Genomic DNA, 18,432 nt, shown 5'->3' on the forward strand with positions numbered 1-18,432 from the left:
CAGAACCTGAAATACAGCAATACCATTTTCTAAAGTGTCCTATTTAAACAATTCTTCATATTTACTGATATACTATTTCTTTATAGTAAGAAGACCTTACCTTGTAATTGATGTTGTCTAAACTAACGTAAACCCTTTTTGATACCAGAAAAATTCTATTGGGTTTTAAGAAACCTTAAGACATGGTACTACACATTTATGAAAACCCCATGTCCCCAGCAGTCTGGTTTAATAGTATCCTTTCTGTAATTAAAAGAAGGGTATGTAATTTAAAAGCTGCATTTTTCAAAAGTTACTAAAAAGAAAATGAGGTTTTCTATATCATTAACTGTGGCACAGCACTACTTTCCCCCCACTAACAGCTGCTATGGAATGCTGCCAGATTCTGATGTGGGCTCTAGATGGTGGGCTCTATTTAAATATCTAGATGATATTTAAATAGACAGCATTTTGAACAATGCTTCTTCCAGAAATGGTAGAACTCCCCCTATAGTTTTAGGGCATAATAGGACTTTGGTTTAATTACAGTCGGACCGGCTATAAATATGAGGACTTGGTAAATAGGATCTCATGATAGCTATAAAAGTTGGATGGCAGCATACAATTGGACACTTCCAGAATGATGAATGTTATAGCACCCTTTACCAACATTAAGGGGCCGATTCACAAAGGGTCGAATATCGAGTGTTAATTAACCCTCGATATTCGACTGGGAATTAAAATCCTTCGACTTTGAATATCGAAGTCGAAGGTTTTTAGCGCAAATAGTGCGATCGAACGATCAAAGGATTATTCCTTCTATCGAACGATAAATCCAACGATCAAAGGAATACTTAGGACCTTCCCCATAGGCTAACATCGAGTTCGGTAGCTTTTAGATGGCGAACTAGGGGGTCGACGTTTTTTCTTAAAGAGACAGTACTTCGACTATCGAATGGTCGAATAGTCGAACGATTTTAAGTTCGAATCCTTCGATTCGAAGTCGTAGTCGAAGGTCGTAGTAGCCCATTCGATGGTCGAAGTAGCCCAAAAAACACTTCGAAATTCGAAGTTTTTTTACTTCGAATCCTTCACTCGAAGTTAGTGAATCGGCCCCCAAGACATTGGCGTAAAAGTAAACAGAAAAAGGCAATAGTGGCAACAATAATTATTGAATTGTGGCATTTAAAAAAAATAGATTAAAACTTAGATAAATGTACAATGTACCAAATAAATGTATTTCTAATTTATTATTTACATTTAACAATCCAGACATGAGATCCTTTATTCAAAAATGTCAATATCCATATAATTTCCTGTTGGATTGAATTCTTAAAATGGTCAAGGAAGGAAATGTAAAATCACTGGGGGGGGGTTAACGAGTATCATGGAGCAATCTTCTTGGAGCTTCTTCCTTTTTCATGCTGGGTAAAATTTGACCTTTTAACAAAAACCTTTACTCCCAATGGGCTGGCCCGGGGCCATAGAAGAATAGAAGAATGAAGAGGCTGAAGAAGACAATTATTTCCTGGTGCTCACTGAGAAGTACTACAGGCAGATGCAGTTTTCTTCTAATAGGAACACTGGCTCAGGGTATTAGGTAAACTAATATATGCACTGTGGGTTCACCTTTGTTTGTCCCTTAAAGGTCTCAATACCCAAATTAGGACCCCCATATCTAAAAATCCCAGGTCCCATGCATTCCTGATTACAGATCTCATACATGTACAATATAAATAAAAGTAAAATTATTTTGTTTTGTATTGTTTTGCAAACATAGGTGCTAAATTGTACCAGTTGAACTGAAAAAGCTGCAATGATTACTCAGCAAGTCCCGTTGTTTTAAAATTATTTATATTAGATTGCACCAGTACAGTTTTTCATTCTCTAATTAGTAATAGGTACTGTAGATCGAGTCTGTCAGATAGATTTATCAAAGAGTGAAGTTAGAGATCTCTACAGTCCGCATAGTGAAATACTGCCATCTTTATTTATCAAAGGGTGAAAGTGAAAGTTCACCTTTTCATAAATATGCCTTAAAAAATCTCATAGAAATGAATGGGGAGAGACTGTGGAGATCTCTATCTTCACTCTTTGATAAATCTACCCCTAATATGCTTATTGGTTGCTAGTGTTAAAATGTAGCACCTATATTAGTAAATTAGCCCCTTTGTCTGTAATCTCCACTTATAGAGGGACAGATGTGAATTATTAGGGGCCGATTCATCAAGGGTCGAATATCGAGGGTTAATTAACCCTCGATATTCGACTAAGAACTAAAATCCTTCGACTTCGAATATCGAAGTCGAAGGATTTAGCGCAAATGCTGCTATCGAACGATCGAAGGATTATTCCTTCGATCGAACGATTAAATTCGAAGGATTTTAATCCAACGATCGAAGGAATATCCTTCGATCAAAAAAACTTAGGCAAGCCTATGGGGACCTTCCCCATAGGCTAACATTGACTTCGGTAGCTTTTAGCTGCCGAAGTAGGGGGTCGAAGTTTTTTTTAAAGAGGCAGTACTTCGACTATCGAATGGTTAACAACCAGTTAGTTCGAATCCTTCGATTCGTAGTCGTAGTCGTAGTCGAAGGTCGAAGTAGCCCATTCGATGGTCGAAGTAGACCAAAAAACACTTCGAAATTCGAAGTTTTTTTACTTCGAATCCTTCACTCGAGCTTGATGAATCGGCCCCTTAATGTGGCTTCTAAATGTGTTGCATCTTTATAAATATGGGATAATAACTACAATGATAATTTGAGGTAATATTGCTAAGTACATACATACATACATGTACATATTGTATGTAAACCTTCGATATTAGTGGGAAACATACATACATGTACTTATTGTATGCAAACAGCAGCTTTTTATTTTATATTGTAGGGGTATGAAACATTTATGATCTTGTAATTATAAAAACCATGATTTATGCAGATTTTAACTAGAACTAATTACAGCAGAGGCCACTAAATGTACCAATTTGTCCGACCAGGCGGCAGCGCGGTCCTAGCGCCCACCACACCTCCCCTTCCCAGCGCGCCGGCGAAAAAACGCCGGCGCAGCTGCTGTAATTGAATGGGGACGCACACGTCCCCATAATGCGGCTGGGCGGCATGCCGCCCCTATTTTTTTGCCGCCCTAGGCCCGGGCTTATGCGGCCTTGCCGCAAATCCGGGCCTGAGGGCACAGGTTTAGTGAATGCACTGTATATTCTGCTAACCCTCATATATTACAGTGTCACACTATTTAAATCAGAATTAATGTAATTCCTATTGTTTCAATCCATGACAGAAAGGCACTTTATGGAGGGTATCACAAGCTTTCCCCACTCGTATTAACAACCAGTAAGTGGCTTGTTAGTTATACAACAAAAGGCACATTAGGGGGGACATATAAAGCTGATGCAGTGGAAAATAGGCATTAAAGCAGCATTTTGGGATGCAATTAAAGTTGTCAACACTGCCTGAGGGATACCCATATTAGCAAAGGGAATAGGTAAAGTAGGCACCACTACAATTAACACACAAGCAGCATATGAGAAGATGATAAAGTCAAAACTACCTGTATCATAACAGCAATTAATATATGCTGCTTCCAGGTCTCTGTGCCATGCACTGCAAATGATGTCTATTTTGCTTTATATTGTACATAATGATGAATTATTCATCGCATTCTTTGTGAATTACTCTCTGAAGTTCACCAAAACGTTAAAGTGAGCTAATTAGTTAACTAATATTTTGTACACAATTACTATTTTAAAGTGATACTGACACATTTTTCAAAAATTGTCCTGGTTTTTTGAGCCCTAATTAGTCTGAGTCTGAACTGCTTTCCTTAGCTGGCTCTACCACTACAGCTAGTGCTAATGAGTATTAAAGGAGAACTAAAGCTTAACAAAGAAGTAGGCTAGAAATGTTGTACATTATGTTTTGGGCATCTGTAGAAACCCAAGGCAACCACAGCCTTTTAGCAGGGAAGATCTGTGCCTCCAAAGATGCCCTAGTAGCTCCCCATCTTCTTTTCTGCTGATTCACTGCACATGCTCTGTGCTGATATCAGTTACTGAGCTTAGGGACCAACTCAAAATGTACAATACTCATTGAATATAAATGTCACAATTTAAGGTTGATTAATAATTAATGCAGATAATTATAACAATCAGCCTTGTAGAATCAGCTTATATTACAGACCAACCTCATTTTCTGCTTGATAATTTGCAACAACCCCTAAGCTTAGCTTCTCAACAGCTGCTCAGAGCCCACTGAGCATGTGAGTGTCACAGACACTTTCCAAGATGGTGACCCCCTGTGACAAATTTGTAGTCCTGGATCATTGCTGCTATTGACAAGCTGAAACTTCTAGTGCAATAAGTTCAGAATATAAAAATTGTCATTTTTAGCCATATTAATTTTAAGGGTTTAGTTCTATTTAAAAAATATATACCTAGTGGGGCAAAGGAAAATGTTTCTAATCTTTATATGTTCAGTTTCAGTTTGGATAAAACTAGTACAGGTATGGGACATTTTATCCAGGATGCACGGGATCAGGGTTTTTTTTTCCAATTAGTGGTTGGTTGGCGTCAAGTACAAGCTACTGTTTTATTATTTCCAGAGAAAAATTTAATTTTTTATCATTTGATTAAAATGGAGTCTATCAGATGTGGCCCCCTGTAATTCATAGCTTTCTGGAGAACGTGCTTCAGGATAACAGATCTCATACCTGTACCTTGTATTTATTCCTCGTGTTTTTATTTTATTTTTATGACTGTGGTCAAAGTATCACCCACAAATCACAACTCCAATAAAATGACAAGAGATCACGCCAGATGGACTTATAAATGTACCAGAATGTCATACATTAATTATTAAAAAATAAGCTAGAGCAATCTATGTTACAACTTGATTCTAATCACAAAATATGGACACATTTTTGTCTTTGAGTCAATCATAGGCCAGAAAAAAATAATTATTCAATTTTGCTTTCATAAACGTTATTATATTAACATAAGTGATGTAAATGTATTTATAGAATTGGACTGAATATTAGATAAAGACTTAAAAAAAGAAAAATATTTCTGTAATTGAAAGCATGCTTTATGTGCACCAGATTAGCTCTGCTGCCACATTGTCACATTTTTACAGAGGCTTCATTTTTAAAGAATGACAGTAAGCACTACTAAGCCCACAATACTTCAAAATGCGCAATCATTATGTACCTAAAATATCTCCTATCAGTTATTCTGGTCATAAACATCACTGAAAGGGGAGGTTAAAGAAGCCATTGATACAAGACTATTAGTCATAGTCCTGATGAAGTGTTATATCCAAGACCATGTCAGTGAAATGAATTAAAGATCAGCTTTAGTGACTTAACATCTTCCTTTCTGAATTCTAGAGTGAGGGGTGTACTCAGGGCATAACTGTATATTTAATGCTGTTTTCCTTTGTAATTGCCTTGTAAAATATTGGCCTTTAAACCAATGTTTCATAATAGTATGTTGAAAGGAAAAATTCTGCAAGCAAAAAGTCCTTGAAAGAACATTGAAAATGCAGAGCGATAATTTACTAAATTTGTTATAAGCAGAGATCTGCAGAGTCATTTTGAGAGTACAAATGTTGTTCTTCCAATGTCAAAAAAGGCAGTGTAGCTCATGTAGAAAGCAAAGCATTAAAAATGCAAGGTGACAAATTGTATAAAAGCTTTTTTCTTAAAGTATAGAATTGCAGAGTCATTTTGTGAGTGCAAATGGCATTTTAGAGTTGCCCAAAAATAGAAGTCAAGAACAGGTTGTGTGGCTTGTTTTTGTAGTGACTCAACAGGCATTAAAAGGACTTAGCGGAGTAAATACCCAAACTCTAGAAGCACAGTTGTTAAACACCACCTGTCTTTAATTTGAACGTTATTTAGAAGAGCTTTTAAGACTGACTGAAATTACACTTCTCCCTAAGGATGCCAGTGCTGTATTCAGACTGAGACTAGACTGGACAAAGTGATGAAGCTGTTACTTTCTTCAACAAGAGATTGCTGAGCTACATGCGAATAAAAAAAATAATGGAAAATGCGTGCCCCTGCAGCTGTCACTGATCTAAATCAGCTACTGTACCATCAGCCAACAAAGGATGTGAAATGAGCAGTTTAGGGACATTTCACACTGATAACTTTTTAGTAGTGCTTAACTCTCTGCAGATTATCACTCCAAGGGAAGAGATTAAGCTGAGGTTACTAACTGTCTAGGAATAAAAATAAAACACGATTAAATGTTTAATCTTTGTCCACAGCCATGTGTTCTACAATGTATTGTATTCAAATGAATTGCAATATATAAATATATAGATATAGTTATATTATTAATACAGACCTTAATACAGAAGCCCATCTAAGTCAAGGACTAAAACAAATGATGAACAGACTATTAAATTCTTTGTAAATCTGTCAGTACTAAATAAATAAAGTATAATGAATAAGATACTATAGTGTTAATTTACAATGAACCACCGCAGAGAATGCCAAGTGCAAACAGAAGCTGTCTTTTTTGCACTTTGTACACTAAGGGGCAGATTTATTACGGGGCCCATTCACTAAGTTCGAGTGAAGGAATAGAATAAAAAATACTTCGAATTTCGAAGTATTTTTTTGGCTACTTCGACCATCGAATTGGCTACTTCGACCTTCGACTTCGACTTTGAATCGAACGATTAGAACTAAAAATCGTTCGACTATTCGACCATTCGATAGTCGAAGTACTGTCTCTTTAAGAAAAAACTTCGACCCCCTAGTTCGCCACCTAAAAGCTACAGAAGTCAATGTTAGCCTATGGGGAAGGTCCCCATAGGCTTTCCGAGTTTTTTCTGATCGAAGGATAGTCCTTCGATCGATGGATTGAAATCCTTCGAATCGTTCGATTCGAAGGATTTAATCGTTCGATCAAACGATTATTCCTTTGATCGTTCGATCGAACGAATTGCGCAAAATCCTTTGACTTCGATATTTGAAGTCGAAGGATTTTAATTCACCAGTCGAATATCGAGGGTTAATTAACCCTCGATATTCGACCCTTAATAAATCTGCCCCTAAGTGTCTAATTGAAATAATAGTCAAATTCGACTAGGGAATTATCCAAACTCGATTCAAGTTTTTTAAAAAAAAATGTAATTAGATTTTCGAGATTTATCAAACTCTGCCACTTTAAGAATTCGAATTTGACAATTTGCAATCTAAAAGCTGCCGAATTACTGCATAAGTCAATGGGAGAGGTCCAGTGACCAATTTGGAAATCTTTGTAGCCTTCCTGGCAGTCTAGTTTTTTTCAGAGAATCGAAATCGACTCAAGTTTGGTTGCCTGCCAACTTGGCCCTATTGAGTTGGATGCTTATTTGTCAAAAGAGTTTCTTCAGCCATTACCTAGTCAGGGCTCAGCCACGACTTTTGAGGTTAGACTGAAAATATCATAAGGAAATGATTGCATCAGGCTGTGGTCCTCTCCCCCCAACAGCACTACAAAGAACCCCATGTTTTCCAAGTCTTAATTTAGCTATGACAGTGGAAGAAATGAACCCTGGCTGGGGCAGAAGAATAGAAACCACTGAATTTCTAAAATGTAATCGTTTTTTTAATGGATAACTATGTATTGACAGGATTCCTACTAACTAGTAGATTGCCTCTCTGTATACTCTATAAATCTGAAAATATGATAATGGTTGTATTGCTTTGAAAAAAAAGATGGCACAACTGATATACCTGCTTCTTTAACCAGAAAAAAAATGTTACCAAGCCTTAAAATAAATAAAAAAATAAAGAGCTAGAGAAAGTGCCAGTTGATTTTCTGAAATCCTCCCATGCCAGACTCAGCTATTTATTAAATTGCATAGTAACATACTGAACTAAAATCATACAGGATTCTTCTATTACCAGAAATTCAAAGTAACAAGGATTATACTTCCCTCCAGTTTTCTGAGCAATATGAACATTTCGTTTTAGCCAACCACAAATGTTGCGCATCACTGTATTGCTTGACCCATGGTACAGCTAATAGAAGCACAACATGTATGTATGTGTATAAGCACACAGTCACTCTATCTTATTGATACATGTATACAGTGTCATAGCATCATCATAACTTGATACTCTCTCCGAGTGATAATGATTCAGAATGTGGAAATTATCACACATGGAAAGTACCTTGCCCTGTCAACTTTTTATATGACAAATAGCAGTCATGCTAAGATATATTGTGTTCCTAACTTGGAACATTTGATTTGGTTAAAATTTTTAAAAATAATTGTTCGCCAGGTGGCACAAAAACCCATATATAATCCTGTTACATTATGTCACTGATCAATAAAAAAAACTGTTTCCTGCACACAGTAGAGAAAATAGGAGCTGCACACACACATGCAAAGAACAGTTTCTGAGAGAGTAGGGTAATACCAGGAACTGTTTTGTAAGTGGCTTAACAGGCAGGTAGACACAATAGAAATGTGAGAGCAATAACAGAATATCAGATAGCTACAAAAGTAAGTTACGAGTTCTTGATAAAGTAGCACTATCTATAGGTCCACAATAATCACATTCCTCATCACTATCAAAACTTATTTAGATATTGATCTCTGTTCGATGTTCTTATGATGTTCTAATAGTTGGACCTACCATGTATGTGAGTGAAGCAGAAGACCTGCCCTAAGAAGTGGATATTTGAATGTATGCCCAGCTTTTGGTATGGACATAAACAAACTGTCCATATTTACAATTTGATCATTTGACATATGTTTATAATTTGATAATGATCTTTTTAAATCTATTAAACCATTTGGTTGCATGACATGGTGAAAAAGTGTTCCCACCCTAAATCAGTTCAGTTATTATTGACTATGATTCCTACAATTCAAGAAATGATGCCCTTTCTTCCCAGGAAGGTGTTTGGAGTGCATGCAATTCCTACATTAGAGCAAGATGACGATCCACATATGAAAGATCATACGTTAATAAATGGAATGTATGTCTTGACCCCAAATGTTTCATTGTCATGGCCTGTTTTCCCTGCACTGCAATACAGTTGCAGCTCTCACAGCAGACTGACTTGCCTTGACATCTTTATGACATTATCACGTCGGTGTGACTTTTATGCTTTCTTGCTTAAAATTGCAGCTACTGGTAGCAGTAAAATTGCAGCTGTCTTTGTTAATAAAAATTCACAGTTACTTTTAATGAGTGCCATAAAATTATCACTAATGTGCCCAAAGGACTTCGTAAAGTAAACCCTAGTAAACTTCCTTCTGTGTCACATTTTACTGTAGCAAGCCACACACACAAAAATCTGACTAATTTGTTCAGTGAAAAATGCTGTTTTGGCATGTGTGTGTGTGGTCCCAAGTGACTACAGGGCTTATTTACTATGTGTACCAGGGCAAGTGATGAAACACTAAAAGGTGCAAAATCATGTCCCTTACTGTAAGGATTTACATATCCACTCAGACATTCAAAGCCTATTATTTTAACTTTACTTTGTAGTAAATAAATTCTTACAATGATCGTTTGAGTTATTCATCGGGTTATATTTATCAAAGAGTGAAATACCGCCTCTCTCCAGTCATTTCTATTGAATTTTTCAGGTGCATTTATCAAAGGGTGAAAGCAAAAGTTCACCATTTGATAAATACGACTTTAAAAATCCCATAGAAATGAATGGAGAGAGGGGGTATTTCACTCTAACAGACTTTGGTGATCTCTAACTTAACTCTTTGATATAATATATCCCATCATTTATGCTACCAATCATATTAGGGGGCAGATTTACTAACAAGCGACTTTTCGCCAGCGTCACCACTTCGCCAGGCGCAAATGCGCTATGAATACTCTAATTCACTGAAATGCGAAGTTTATTCCCAGCGACTTTTCGCTAGCATTACTTCGGCTATGCGAGCATTTCATAGAGAAGATGCTATAGCATTCATTTGTGCCTAGCGAAACTTCGCTAGTGATCTTGCCCTTAGGTAAATTTGCATAGGGAAATCACCTGACGACAGAGTGCGAATGAACACTAGCGAATTGGCGCCTGTGCCTGTTAGTGAATTGCCAATGCCCCTGCAGGTGGCAACGCTGGCGAAAAGTCGCTAGAGTTAGCTACTTCGCTCTTTAGTAAGTCTGCCCCTAGGTGTACGTAGAGCAATATGATCAATATGCAAACTGATTTGGGGTTATTCATTTTGTAATTATATTTTAAATTTCTGTAAATTGTATTTCTAATAATGCACCTATTGTAACTTTTTACTTCAATGACCCCTTGTTTGTCAATACTATACTGTACAGTGCTTTACCCTCAAGGAGCGCTATACAAATAAAAATATACATACATATATTTGTAAACCCATCAGATTACATTATGGTGGTGGTAGATTTTCCAATTTTCTTGAATCTCTCAAATCAGATTGGTCATTTATCACTTACAAACCTTTTTTTCACATTTTGAATTGTAGATACAATAAGCTAAATGCATTGAGGGGAGAAAGTTTTGAAGAACAGATAAAGTTACAGAGTTTACTGTATATACTCCATTTCTAAGTGGGTCTTCACATGAAGTGTAAAAGTTTTCCAAGGACAGGAGTTTTACTCCTGTAATAAGAATTATTGAGGTTGTGTCTTGGTAAAGCGTTAAACAATCAACCGTGTTCATGATATTAAGGGTGGTGTAAATGTTCAGAACCAGCTCATTATTTTATGTAAACTGATCTTGGCTACTAATTATACAAAACTAGTCTGATACATTCAGAAGGGTTTCTAAAGTATCAGCAGCTGTTTTCCTACAGCAGGTCACTAAAGTGCTGATCTGTCTGTGCCTAAGTTTCCTTTCTAGTGATCAGATGAACTGCATGACATTCCTTACAGCTCATAAGCAAATTCTAACAGACTTCTTATTCCTTTTATATTTTGCAGGCTTTAAGCATGTACCTTAAGCCTATTTTTGCTTCCATACTTTCCATATGTGTTTGTATGAAAAATGGGACAGGTTGTTATTCATTGTCCAATAACTGGTTTTGTTTGGGGCTAATATACTTCTTTAATTGTACACAGTCTCTTTTGATGTTTTTGCTCATTGACTTCAACGCTTAGGGGCACATTTACTACGGTTGGAATTTCGACGTTAAACAACTTCGAAATTCAGCCATCGAATTCGTTACTTCGATAGTCGTTTTCGAGTGAAGTAAAAATCGTTCGAACGATTCAAAGGATCGTACAAAAAAGAACTTTGACTTCTAAAAACTTAGCCAAAGACTCAGAGAGGTTCTAGGAGGTCCCCCATAGGCTAAACAGCAAATTGGCAGGTTAAAGGTGGCGAAGTGTTGAAGTCAACACAGTTCAATTTTCGAATGGTCAATTTTGTGAAGTTTTTTCAATTCAAATCGAATTTTGGCCTATATGATGGCCGAAGTACCCAAAAATTACTTTGAAATTTGAAGTTTTTGAATTTGAAAATTAACTTTAACCCTTAGTAAATGGGCCCCTTAGTCTAAGTTGCAGTAATATCATGGCATAAATTCCAGCATTCAGGGGTAAAACTACTGAGGAAGCAGATCTTGCAGTTGCAGGGGGCCCAGGAGTGTAGGGGGACCAGTGAGGCCCTAAATAATGAACATTTTCATATATCTTGGTAGAATAGGCCAACTTATCAATATTTTGGGGCCCTAAATTGAATTTGCTGTGGGGCACAATAACACTGCCAGCATTAGTCCATTTAAAATAAATTACACACCTTTATTAATACCACAATTAGCTCTTTGGACTGTGAGATTTCCTTTATCAAGGTGCACGAGTTTAATTCACATGGAAGCACAAATAACAACTTTATATCCGAGCTAAATAAAAAATGTTAACACCACTTTTCAGGCCTTTATTTTTGTATATATCATTTAACACAGATAAATGAGTGTTTGCTTTGCTTGTCCCCATATCAAAGATAAGCTAACCCCTTAATGTTGCTAGGACAAGTAATATACATACTGTACATATAAAACACTATTTTCATCTTAGATGTGGGAGCTGCCATATCTCTTTCACAGGCTTTAGTTAAAGAGACCTCCAACGACCAGATAATCAGGACTACTTTTAAATGCATCATCTCTTAAGGGGTTTGTTCACCTTCCAGACACATTTTCAGATTTTTCAGCAGAAATAAAAACTTTTTTTAATTGGCTTCCCATGTTTTATTTTTGACCATTTTTCCATAATTAATATAAAGTTTAAAGGGGTTGTTCACCTTTGAGTTAACTAAGTATGATATAGAGAGACAATCTGCAATCGAATACCGAAGTCGAAGGATTTTAGCGCAAATAGTTTGATCGTTCGATCGAAGGAATAATCCTTCGATTGAACGTTTCGAAGGATTTTAATCCAACGATCGAAGGATTATCCTTCGACCAAAAAAATTTAGGAAAGCCTATGGGGACCTTCCCCATAGGCTAACATTGAGTTCGGTAGCTTTTAGATGGCGAACTAGGGGGTCGAAGTTTTTTCTTAAAGAGACAGTACTTCGACTATCGAATAGTCGAATAGTCAAACAATTTTTAGTTTGAATCCTTCGATTCTAGGTCGTAGCCGAAGTCGAAGGTCAAAGTAGCCCATTCGATGGTCGAAGTAGCCCAAAAAACACTTCGAAATTCGAAGTTTTTTTACTTCTAATCCTTCACTCGAAGTTAGTGAATCGGCCCCTTAATGTGTAGCCTTACAGTACATTTGGTATTAGATAGGGTCACTGATCCCTGTTTGAAAGCTGGAAAGAGTCAGACGAAGAAGGCAAATAATTTAAAAAACTATACAAAATAAATAATGATGATCTATCAAAAAATTGCTTAGAATTGGTCATTCTATGACATACTAAAAGTTAACTTAAAGGTGAACCACCCCTTAAATGTTCCTGTCTCTGGTGTTTCAGTTTGGCAGCTCAGTGATCCAGGTGCTGAACTATTACAATTTGCTACATTAGCTGGTACATTTCTCTGTGGAATATTAGCAACTATTGTATCAATTGTAACAACTGCCTTTAATGAACTTGAAAAGTGTTCAAAATACATAGTTGTCTTCTTATATACCAACCAAATATGCCTACAATGCATTAGATATCAGAGCATATAATGACTAGTGGGCAATGTGTACTGCAGTTATTTAATGCATGCACTGCCATGGAATGGAACACACAAAATACCACAGCATGGCAAATGCAATATTCAGCCGAACATCTCAGTTCAGCAGATGCTTATCAGCAGTATAATTTCTTAGCAGTATGGGGCAGGAGCTAGGTTAAATGATAAAGTATCTGAAAGGATGGGGAGGGATATTTTGCCTCAACAACAACAACTGAGAAATCTTTCTCTAACTGAACTAAATGCAATACACGTGGATAAAAGACTTGAATACCATTTAGAAAAGTTGCCAGTTACTTGTTCATGTTCATATAAAAAAAATCTTAAACGACAATAAAAACTTGTAAGAAAAAGTTTTAACATGCCCTAAAACAGGATTTTCATTGAAACAGGTACTGCAGTACGGCTGCACAGAAAAAATACAATATCTCTGCTTGAACAGGTGAATCATATAACTATCCTAATATATGCATAGTCACGTGGCTCAAAGTAATTTAGACATGTTGAGTTATGGATAATTATGAATGCAAAAAAGCTAAATATGAAATGCAAAAAATGCTAAATAATATATTTCAAAGGGAAATAAGAACTCTCTAGTTACCTTAAATATTTATTAGTACTAATTCCTGTGATTTTTATATGCAAACTCACCAGAAGTCAGCTTTGGTTTTGAAGAACGGAGGATCTATGCAAGAATACAAGAAGAGGGGTAGAATGCAAGAAGAGAGGTAGAAAGCAAGAAGAGGGGTAGGACATACATGTTCATAGGGACTGCCTCACAAATTGCCTTCACGGTGACTTTATTGACTTTAAAGGGATACTGACACATATTTACAAATAAATATGGGTATGTGACACCCAGGACCTTGCTTCCTGTGGTAACACTTATTTTCCAATTTTTAATGTGATAGCCACCCAAACCTCTAAACCCAACTCATTAAGGAACACTGGGAGTTGGTCTGCTGCATTGTTTCCCATATAGAAGAACACATGGCAACCCAGAATCCAAAGTGTCGTGTAGTGAGTCAGGACAAAAATTGTGGGTGGCTGTACCACTAAAAAAATGCATTCTAAAAAAAGTGTTATTACCAGGAAATCAGGTCCAATGAATGATGAAATGAATGAGTTTTTGGAAATGGTCCCAGTCAAAAGTGATGCAAATGATCCATTAATGTGATAAACTAAAACAGGATTGATTTATCAACACTAGGGAAATGTGCACTTGGGCAGTAACTAGGTTTCTAGCATTGTAGGTTTCTATTTATTTACTTTTTTTTATTTCTTAAGTATCTCTGTCATATAAAAGCAGAAAGTGTGACCCTGGGGAAGCCCATTTAAAATAAATTAAGCTCCCAAACTCTCCCCACCTAGCAAGTCAAATACAATTCTCTTTTTAATAAATGCTAAAAACAAGCCCATTGAAACAAGGTATGAAATAATGCAAAGAAGCTCAAAACAAGTACAATTTGAAATCATAGATATTCATGCTATGTCTACATACCAATTTGCTTGTCTCTGTTCTTTATTTTGCAAACCCTAGGATGTGCTGCAATAAATCACTTCTCTTTGCCCATTGCATTAATAAAACTTGAAATTTAACCAAAAAAACACAATGGCAATCAGGACAACCCAACTTGGAATATAAGGGCATTCTACAGGATATTTCTCAGAAACCTCCTGACGATACACTCACTGTACAAAACAGGCGCCAGGACTATAAATAAATAAGAACAGTTTCTCATTAAAAATGATATTCACAGCTATAAACAGCACTTGAAGGCATCGCTCATCAGTCAGTACAAAGACCACCATCTGGACATAACCAAAGTATATCAGCCTGAGTGTAGAAACCACTATTTTAGCAGACTTAATAAAATGTCACTTACTGCACAGGTGCAGATTCCGGCTGTACAGTACATGTTTCTGTTGAAAGAAGTCAACTAGACATGTACTATCACTATTAAGCCATTAGAGAGTAGCTTTGAAAGTTGCTTATAAAGTAAACATTTTTAAAGTTTAATTTTATCTACACTTTTCTATAAAATGAATTAAAAAACAGGCTTTTTTACATTCGCAGAAAGTTACGAACTTTACTGTTCACATCGGAATCATTTGCAGAACTATGGACCTAAGTGTCAAAAACATACTTTTTGAACACTGCCCAACCATCATTAGATGAGCCCATCATTTAGTTGGCTAACAACTAAAGGTTGCTGTTTGCAATGTAACACTCATCATTAAATAGTTTTTACCCTGCAAATAATAACCAAGCATAAAGTTGTGTTTGAAAGTGTCATAACTTTTTCAATAAGAAGTTTCATTACATACACTGTGTACTGGCACACAATGACACAATGTTTTCTCTGCTGCTGGATGAAACACTAGAGGGTTACTCAGGATAAAAAAAAGGAAACATTTTTCAACATGCACACATTTTTTATTATAACAACTTTTCTTATATTTCCAAAAATGTACAACGTTGTATTATGCAAAAAAAAAAAGGTGACAGGGAGTGGGAACGGAAAAATGCTGGTGCTTGTGGAGAACTAAAGTGCCCATCATCCCTTGGGCAGTTCAATTACAGAAGTTGTATTACTGTTGACCTTCCAAAACCTGGGAAAGAAGTGTTATTTGGTAGAGAACCAGAAAAGGTATATACAAAATTGTTATGATGTTAGCCGGTGGGATAAACAGAAACGGTAGTGGCTAGAGTAGTTGCTAGATAATGCTGTATAAATAAGTGTGCATATTAAACACTAATTCCAATCCAGCTCAGTTGTTTGTCTGAACTTATCAACAGGAGCTCTTCAAGTTGATGTTCTGCTCAGTATCACCTTCCAGCTCTTAATTCTCTATCAAATACTAACATTATGGATTTGTCAGATTGTAACATGTTATTCTCCTCTAGGTCATCAGGCAGTTCAGCTGCAAAGCACACTTGGCATTTAAGTCAATTATTTAGCTACTGAATCACAGATTTGTATCTGCCATGGCCTTTATTTAGTCTATTAGCATGTGGACTGGAGTCCCCAAGTCAAGCTATTGGGCATATAAATTCCCAACAAGTATGCCTCATGGCAGGGAGGTCTCTGTCTGTCAGCAGTTGGGTAAGATCAGGTGGCATTGCTCCATCCTGTGCCATCCATCACACAGAGATCTCTCATTAGCTAATATTGACATTTCATTTCCATGATCATCACTCTGTTCCTTTACAGTAAACTGATAGTATTAAGGTAAGATTTTACCACCGGCCGTTGTACTTGGCACTGATCGTCACAGGACAAAGTAAAGACTGGGAAATACATTGTATTTAGGCTGCAGCTTATTGGATATGGGTGAGTAAAAGTGATGCTGAAAGGAAAATATCTTGGCTGTTGAAGCCCATCAATAAATAGTGATTATCACGTGAGGGGGTGATGGAAAAAAGCCAAACATTTGGAAAATGCGACATTGAGGAGACCCATGGGGAGGAAATGGGGCACGATCAAAGGGATAGGAGAAAACCATTAGCTTCCCTTGTAATCCCGGCAAATGCACTGGCTAGCTGCTATCCGCCTAAATATCAACTATGATATCTATCTCAGCACTGATATCCACTACCCACTACTTCTACTCACAGCGTGTGTGACGTCAAACTCCCGACTTTTCCTACACTGATACGTCGTGACGACATGCTTTTGCGTCACGGGCACAGCTAGGAAAGTTAGAAAGTTTATAAAGGGCACAATAGTGACATTGAAAGGTGAATGGCAATGATGCAAACCCCCTGCTTCTCCGGGCTAATAGAATTCCAGGGATTTGGGTTTTATTAATGCTGTCAGTGACTCGATCATCATTGTAACAGTGCCCAAGCCTTCCCAGCTCAACTTGAGAGACAGGTGAGGAGAAATAGGTGAATCCTGTCGCATTTATCAGTCATCTGGCCGAGGCTGCCTTCAGCAAGCGGTATTAAATAATACGGTATTTGTCCCTTCTGTCGCTCCTCCAATTAGAGCTTTGTTTTGTTTTTTATCTGGGCCTCTAATAAGACAACATGTAAACTTCAGCTAAACTTGTCAGACACATAACACGTGCATATGGGTGCCATTAAAGCTTTCACTGCACTGGGTTCAGTTCTGCTGTCACACATCACCAGTCAGTCCTTTGTCATGCAGAGAATCGAAAGAGCATAAAGTTCAAAGGACTCCCAGTTCTTGTTTAAAACTGCAGCTCCTTTCATGGCAAGAGGTTTCTGGGAGTTGCAGGCGTCAGCAGGTTGTACCATCCCGGTTTAAAATGATAGAAATGGAGGGGGATAAAAGACACCACAGAGTAATAGCTGGCGCAGGAGGCAATAAGGGCAGATGAATAATCATTTCTTACCTTGAGTTCCAGTCAGTAATTCCCGTTAAAAAGATAGGAGAGTTGAAGTTGACTGAATTTCAGCCTCCCAAAAAGTGTCAGAGGGGAGAGCCGGCTGTGTCCTTATTAGTCTCCCTGTGTGATCCTCCCACTCTGTTAGCCCAGCAGCAGCAGCGGCACAGAAATCCCCCCACACACACACAGCAGCACTGCAGCACCCAGTCTGCGCGATCCCAAAGCGACACCCCTGCTGCTACTACTGCCGGTTAGTCTGCCGCTGTCTGACAGGAATCAGGGAGCTCTAGGTGGAACAATGCTAAGCACTCGCGGGCCCCTTCTCCCACTCACCCTATCAGCAACACCGGCATTTATTATTGGAGCACTGTAGGATTCCTTCCCAGCGCTCACACTCACAAACACAAGGTAACCTGAACCCAGAATGGCTCCTGTTAATACACATGACAGGCTAGGGTGTTTTAGGAAGCCATAAAAGCGTCCCGTGTGTGTGTATATATATATATATATTTGTGGGTATATATCTGTGTGTGGTATTAACTGTGGAGCCCTCAGGGGACTAATGGCATTTATTGGTCTGCCCATTAAAGAAAACGTCTCGGCACAGAAGCCAAGCTCCCCTTGTACTGAAATCTCATCCTGGGAATCTGACATGGAGCCTAGCAACTGTCTCACTGGGATAGGTCAGACTGCTCTTTGCCTGACAGGCTTTTCAGTTCCGGAAGTGGAGTATTTGGGCTATGAGGAGAATGTGTACAGAGGTGTCTCTATATGCATGAGGTACATTTATATGCACTGACGCTTCTTCTGCTCCCTGGGACTTGTTACACTTCGTTTTGGTATTTCAAATAGTGTGCCCTTCAGCAATTATCAGGGTCGGATTTACATAGCAGGCGCCCCTAGGCCAACTTTCGTTCATCGCCCCATCCCCTACCTTTAATTCAATCAAATTTTCATC

At 37.6% G+C, this 18,432-nt stretch overlaps 1 protein-coding gene across 2 annotated transcripts in view; it reads right to left on the minus strand.

Annotated features, from left to right (window-relative positions):
- LOC108716928 (collagen alpha-1(XIX) chain) overlaps window positions 1-17,941 on the minus strand; it is a 343,423-nt gene extending 325,482 nt beyond the window's left edge. For both annotated transcript variants that reach the window (XM_041563150.1, XM_041563151.1), the window contains exon 1: window positions 17,481-17,941. The gene's annotated coding sequence lies outside the window, so the exon portion shown is untranslated. The remainder of the gene's footprint in view (window positions 1-17,480) is intronic.
- Window positions 17,942-18,432: the final 491 nt, after the last annotated feature.

The sequence above is a fragment of the Xenopus laevis genome, chromosome 5L (genome assembly GCF_017654675.1).
Source record: "Xenopus laevis strain J_2021 chromosome 5L, Xenopus_laevis_v10.1, whole genome shotgun sequence".
In the NCBI taxonomy this organism is placed as follows: Eukaryota; Metazoa; Chordata; class Amphibia; order Anura; family Pipidae; genus Xenopus; species Xenopus laevis.